Source organism: Mobula birostris, chromosome 7 (genome assembly GCF_030028105.1).
Source record: "Mobula birostris isolate sMobBir1 chromosome 7, sMobBir1.hap1, whole genome shotgun sequence".
Lineage (NCBI taxonomy): Eukaryota > Metazoa > Chordata > Chondrichthyes > Myliobatiformes > Myliobatidae > Mobula > Mobula birostris.
In genome coordinates this window covers 175,739,955-175,747,011 of record NC_092376.1, presented here as the reverse complement: position 1 = coordinate 175,747,011, position 7,057 = coordinate 175,739,955, and positions in this window count along the sequence as shown.

The window sequence follows — 7,057 nt, the reverse complement described above, 5'->3', positions numbered from 1 at the left end:
TCAGCGCGCCGCACAGCCTCACGGGAGCGACACACACCACCCTGTCCGCAAGCTCAAAGTGGTTCAGTTTCGGCTCAGCCGGCACTAATAGACAGACATATACGTATTTAACACGTCCATAATAAAAAATAAAATAAATGTAAATATTAACTTTCCGGGTTTTTAGCCTGCCCCGCACAAACATGGCACCCATAGCGGGGCAAGTCGGAAGTTCGGGGTGCAACCGAGGACAAACCATCGCAGGAACGAAATTCAAAAGTCGGCTTTATTGTCATATACACAAGTACATTTGTGCATACGTGCAATTAAAAGTTGATAGCAGCAAGGCAGGCACAGAGCATTCATATAAAATAAGCAGAAATAATACCCAATTTTTACAAGAAAGAACACGATTAGAACTAAATTAGATTAGAACATGTAGTACAGGGTGGTCAAGGTGTTGCTAAGTTCAAAGTAAATTTTATATAGTTAAGTTTAAAGTAAATGGATCCAGCATGTAAGTGCCATTACAAAGAAAGCACAGCAGTGTGTCTACTCTGTTAGAAGGTTGTGAAGATTCAGCATGTCATCTAAAAGTTTGACAAACTTCTATAGACGTACGGTGGAGATATCAATGCCCTTGAACAGAAAAGCCTACAAAAGCCAGGCATTGGTGTTCCCATTCCAGGCTGTGTTGCAACAGTCAGTATGTTCTCCACTGGGCTTCTGTGGAAGCTTGTCAAGGTTTTAGATGACATGCTAAATCTTCACAAATTTCTAAGAAAGTAGAGGCTCGGCCATGCTTTCAGAATCAGGTTTATTATCTCTGGCATGTGACGTGCAATTTGTTAACTTAGCAGCAGCAGTTCAATGCAACACATATATAGCAGAAATAAATAAATCAATTACAGTATATGTACATAGAATAGATTAAAAATCATGCAAAAACAGAACTAATATATTTTTTAAAGTGGTCAAAGTCCAATTAGGAATTGGAGGGCAGGAGGAAGAAGCTGTTCCTGAATCGCTGAGTGTGTGCCTTCAGGCTTCTGTACCTCCTACCTGATGGTAACAGTGAGAAAAGGACATGCCCTGGGTGCTGGAGGTCCTTAATAATGGACACTGCCTTTCTGAGACACTGCTACTGGCTACTTTGCAGGCTAGTGCCCGAAATGGAAGTGACTAAATTTACAACCCTCTGCAGCTTCTTTTGGTCCTGTGCAGTAGCCCCTCCATACCAGACAGTGATGCAGCCTGTCAGAATGCTCTCCATGGTACATCTGTAGAAGTTTTTGAGTGTGTTTGTTGACATGTCGAATCTCTTCAAACTCCTAATGAAGTATAGTCGCTGTCTTGTCTTCTTTATAACTGCATTAATATGTTGGGACCAGGTTAGATCCTCAGAGATCTTGACACCCAGGAACTTGAAGCTGCTCACTCTCTCCACTTCTGATCCCTCTATAAGGATTAGTATGTGTTCCTTTGTCTTACCCTTTCTCTTTAAAATGCTTTCTTTGTCACAACCTATGGACTTACAGTACATTCAAGTACTTTAACAAGTTCAAAGTACATTTATTTTCAAAGTATGTATACACTATGCAACATTGAGATTTGTCTCTTTACAGGCAGCTGCCAAACATAGAAACACAAAGGAACCCATAAAAAAGACCATCAAACAGCCAATGTCCAGAGAGAAAAAAACACAAATCGTGCACACAATAAAAGTAAGCAAATAGTGTTCAGAACAAAAGTGAGTCGATAGACACCAAGCCCAGAGCTGCTGGAGCCGAGTAAACGTCACAGAGCATTGAACAGAACAGACCTGATCCCCGCCTCTTGCCCGACACGGCCCAGCGTTTAAATTGTCCAAATATCGGGACGTTCCTCATACTAGGACCCAGGGCTTATCGCATCAATACGCTCTGGGCCAGGACACCGTCTCCACTTCTGGTCCATACATGACCTTTCCAGATCGGCCTTGCACTCAGTTTAGGTGGATGGGCCTCAAATCTGCCATGACTCTACAACTCAGGTTCTTAGCATTATTTATTTAATTGTTATTTCTTTCTTAGTATTTGCAAGTTTGTCTTCTTTTGCACATTGGTTGTTTGACTGTCTTAGTTTGTGTGTAGTTTTTCACTGATTCTATTCAATTTCTTTGTTCTACTGTGAATGTCCTTGAAAAGAAAATCCTACAGAAAGTAGTGGATACGGGCCGGTCCATCACTGGTAAAGCTCTCCCCAGCACTAAACAAATCTACATGGTGCTCTGTCGCAGGAAAGCAGCATCTATCTTCAGGGATCCCTACCAGCCAGGCCACGCTCACTTCTCACTGCTGCCATCAGGAAGGATGTACAGGAGCCTCAGGACCCACACCACCAGGTTCAGGAACAGTTATTACCCCTCAACCATCAGGAAGGAAGTACAGGAGCCTCAGGGCTCTCACCACCAGGTTCAGGAACAGTTATTACCCCTCAACCATCAGGCTCTTGAACCAGCGGGGATATTTTAACTCAACTTCACTTGTCCCATCACTGAAAGATTCCCACAAGCCTTGACTCACTTTCAAGGACTCTTCATCTCATGTTCTCCATATGTACTACTTATTTATTTATTATTATTAGAGACATATAGAAGTACAACCCTGAAACAGGCCCTTTGGCCCATCTAGTCCATGCCAAAACATTTAAACTGCCTACTCCCATCGACCTTCACTGGGACCATTGCCCTCTATATCCCTACTGTCCATGTACCTATCCAAACTTCCCTTAAACATTGAACAGAAGAAAATAGCAGGAGTAGGCCATCTAGCCTGTTCAGCCTACTCCACCATTCAATAAGATCATGGTTGATCTGGCCATGGACTCATCTCCACCTTTTGCCCATAACCCTCAACTCCCGTACTGTGTAAAAATCTATCTAACCTTGTCTTAAATATATTTAGTGATGTAGCCTCCAATGTTTCATTGGGCACAGAATTCCACAGATTCACCTCTCTTTGGGAAAAGCAGTTCCTCCTCATGCTCATCCTAAATTTACTCTCCCTAGTCTTGAGACTATGTCCCATGGTTCTAGTCTCACCTACCAGTGGAAACAACTTTCCTGCCTTATCTTATCTATCCCTTTCATAATTTTATATGTTTCTATAAGATCTCCTTTCATTCTTCTGAATTCCATTGAATACAGACCCAGGCAACTCAATCTCTCCTCATAGTTTAACCCCCTCATCTCTGTAATCAACCTGGTGAACCTCCTCTGCACCGCCTCCAAAGCCAGTATATCCTTCCTCAAGTAAGAAGACCAGAACTGTACGCAATACTCCAGGTGCAGCCTCACCAGTACCCTGTATAGTTACAGCATAACCCGCCTGCTCTTAAATTCAATCCTTCTAGCAATGAAGTCCAACATTTCATTTGCCTTCTTCATAGTCTGCTGCACCTGTAAACCAACCTTTTGTGATTCATACACAATCACTCCCAAGTCCCTCTGCACAGAAGCATGCTGCAATTTTTACTATTTAGATAATAATCTGCTGTTATTTTCCCTTCCTTCACATTTACCAACATTGTACTCCACCTGCCAGACCTTTGCCCACTCACTTAACCTATCTATATCTCTCTGCAGACTCTCCATATCTTCTGCACCATTTGCTTTTCCACTCAATTTAGTATCATCAGCAAACTTAGTTACACTACACTCAGTCCCCTCTTCCAGGTCATTAATGTGTATCATGAACATTTGCGGGACCAGCACCAACCCCTGTGGCACACCATTCACCACTGATTGCCAACCAGAGTAACAGCCATGTATTACAACTCTCTTCTTTCTATTGGTTAACCAAGCCTCTATCCAAACTAATATATCACCCCCTAATACATCCATGCCTATGTATCATTATCTTATGGATAAGTCTTTTATGTGGCACTTTATCGAATGCCTTCTGAAAACCTATGTAAATAACGTCCACCGGTTCCCCTCTATCCATTGTGCTCATTATATCCTCAAAGAACTCCAGTAAGTTTGTCACACAGGACCTGCTCTTGCTGAATCCATGCTGCATCTGCCTGATGGATCCATTTCTGTCCCGATGCCTCACTATTTCTTCTTTAATGATAACTTCAAGCATTTTGCCAAGTACAGATGTTAAACTAACTGGCCTATTGTAACCTGCCTTTTGCCTACATCCTTTTTTGAATAGCGGCGTGACGTTCACCATCTTCCAATCGGCTGGGACCTGCCCAGTGTCCAGAGAATTTTGGTAAATTATCACCAAAGCCTCTACTATAACTTCTGCTATTTCCTTCAGTACCCTGGGATGCATTCCATCAGGACCAGGGGACTTGTCTATCTTCAGGCCCACAAGTTTATTCAGCACTACCTCTTTGGTTATAGTTATTGTGTTGAGTTCCTCACCTCCCATTGCATCCATAACATCTCTCTTTGGCATATTAGATTGGTCCTACACCATGAAGACCGACACAAAATAGTCATTCAAAGCTTCAGCCATTTCCTCATTACCCAATATCAATTCCCCCTTCTAGTCCTCCAAGGGACCTACATTCAGTTTGGCCACCTTTTTCTGCTTTATATAATGATAAAAATTTTTATTATCTGTTTTTATATTTTGTGTTGGTTTATTTCCATAATCTATCTTCCCTTTCTTTATTGCTCACTTAGTGGTTCATAGCTGCTTTTTAAAGTTTTCCCAATCTTCCAGTTTCCCACTATTCTTGGCAACTTTGTATGCACGAGATTTTAGTTTGATGCCTTCCTTTATTTTCTTAATTATCCATGGCTGGCTCTCCCCACCCTTACTGTCCTTGCTCTTAACTGGAATATACTTTTATTGGCACCATGAAAATCTCTTTGAAAGTCTTCCACTGTTCCCCCATATAGCCTGTGTTCCCAGTCTACCCTGTCCAACTCCTCCCTCATCCCATTGTAGTCTCCATTGTTTAGGCATAATATACTGGTTTTTGATTGAACTAATGCACCCTCCATTTGTATGGGAAACTCAATCATACTGTGATCACTCTTTCCAAGAGGAGCCCTAGCTACAGGATCACTAATTTTACCTGTCTCTTTGCACGTTCCCTGTAGGTTCAATAACATACTGTTCAAGAAAGCCATCACGGATGCATTCTATGAAGTTCCTCCTCAAGGTTGCCTCGACCAACTTGACTCACCCAATCCATGTGCAAGCTGAAGTCCCCCGGGATAACTGCTGTTCCATTCTTACATGCACATAGAACCATAGAACATTACAGCACAGAAACAGGCCTTCTGGCCCTTCTTGGCTGTGCCAAACCATTTTTCTGCCTAGTCCCAATGACCTGCACCTGGACCATATCCTTCCATACACCTCTCATCTATGTACCTGTCCAAGTTTTTCCTAAATGTTAAAAGTGAGCCCACATTTACCACTTCATCTGGCAGCTCATTCCACACTCCCACCACTCTCTGTGTGAAGAAGCCCCCCCTAATGTTCCCTTTAAACTTTTCCCCCTTCACCCTTAATAGATAGATAGATAGACATACTTTATTGATCCCGAGGGAAATTGGGTTTCGTTACAGTTGCACCAACCAAGAATAGAGTATAAATACAGCAATATAAAATCATAAATAATTAAATAATAATATGTAAGTTATGCCAGAAGGAAATGTCCAGGACCAGCCTATTGGCTCAGGGTGTCTGACCCTCCAAGGGAGGAGTTGTAAAGTTTGATGGCCACAGGCAGGAATGACTTCCTATGACGCTCAGTGTTGTATCTCGGTGGAATGAGTCTCTGGCTGAATGTACTCCTGTGCCCACCCAGTACGTTATGTAGTGGATGGGAGACATTGTCCAAGATGGCATGCAACTTGGACAACATCCTCTTTTCAGACACCGCCGTGAGAGAGTCCAGTTCCATCCCCACAACATCACTGGCCTTACGAATGAGTTTGTTGATTCTGTTGGTGTCTGCTACCCTCAGCCTGCTGCCCCAGCACACAACAGCAAACATGATAGCACTGGCCACCACAGACTCGTAGACCACCCTCAGCATCGTCCGGCAGATATTAAAGGACCTCAGTCTCCTCAGGAAATAGAGACAGCTCTGACCCTTCTTGGAGACAGCTTCAGTGTTCTTTGACCAGTCCAGTTTATTGTCAATTCGTATCCCCAGGTATTTGTAATCCTCCACCATGTCCACACTGGCCCCCTGGATGGAAACAGGGGCCACCGGTGCCTTAGCTCTCCTCAGGTCTACCACCAGCTCCTTAGTCTTTTTCACATTAAGCTGCAGATAATTCTGCTCACACCATCTGACAAGGTTTCCTACCGTAGCCCTGTACTCAGCCTCATTTCCCTTGCTGATGCATCCAACTATGGCAGAGTCATCAGAAAACTTCTGAAGATGACAAGACTCTGTGCAGTAGTTGAAGTCTGAGGTGTAAACGGTGAAGAGAAAGGGAGACAAGACAGTCCACTGTGGAGCCCCAGTGCTGCTGATCACTCTGTCGGACACACAGTGTTGCAAGCACACGTACTGTGGTCTGCCAGTCAGGTAATCAATATTCCATGACACCAGGGAAGCATCCACCTGCATCGCTGTCAGCTTCTCCCCCAGCAGAGCAGGGTGGATGGTGTCGAACACACTGGTGAAGTCAAAAAACATGACCCTCACAGTGCTCGCTGGCTTGTCCAGGTGGGCATAGACATAGTTCGGCAGTTAGACGGTGCCATCCTCAACTCCAAGTCGGGGCTGGTAGGCAAACTGGAGGGGATCTAAGTGTGGCCTGACCATAGGCCGGAGCAGCTCCAGAACAAGTCTCTCCAGGGTCTTCATGATGTGGGAGGTCAATGCCACCGGTCTGTAGTCATTGAGGCCGCTGGGGCGCAGCGTCTTCAGCACAGGGACGAAGCAGTACGTCTTCCACAGCACAGGAACCCTCCGGAGCCTCAGGCTCAGGTTGAATACATGGCGAAGTACTCCATGTAGCTGAGGGGCACAGGCTTTGAGCACCCTGGTACTGACACCATCCGGTCCTGCAGCCTTGCTTGGGTTGAGACATTTCAGCTGTCTTCTCACCTGT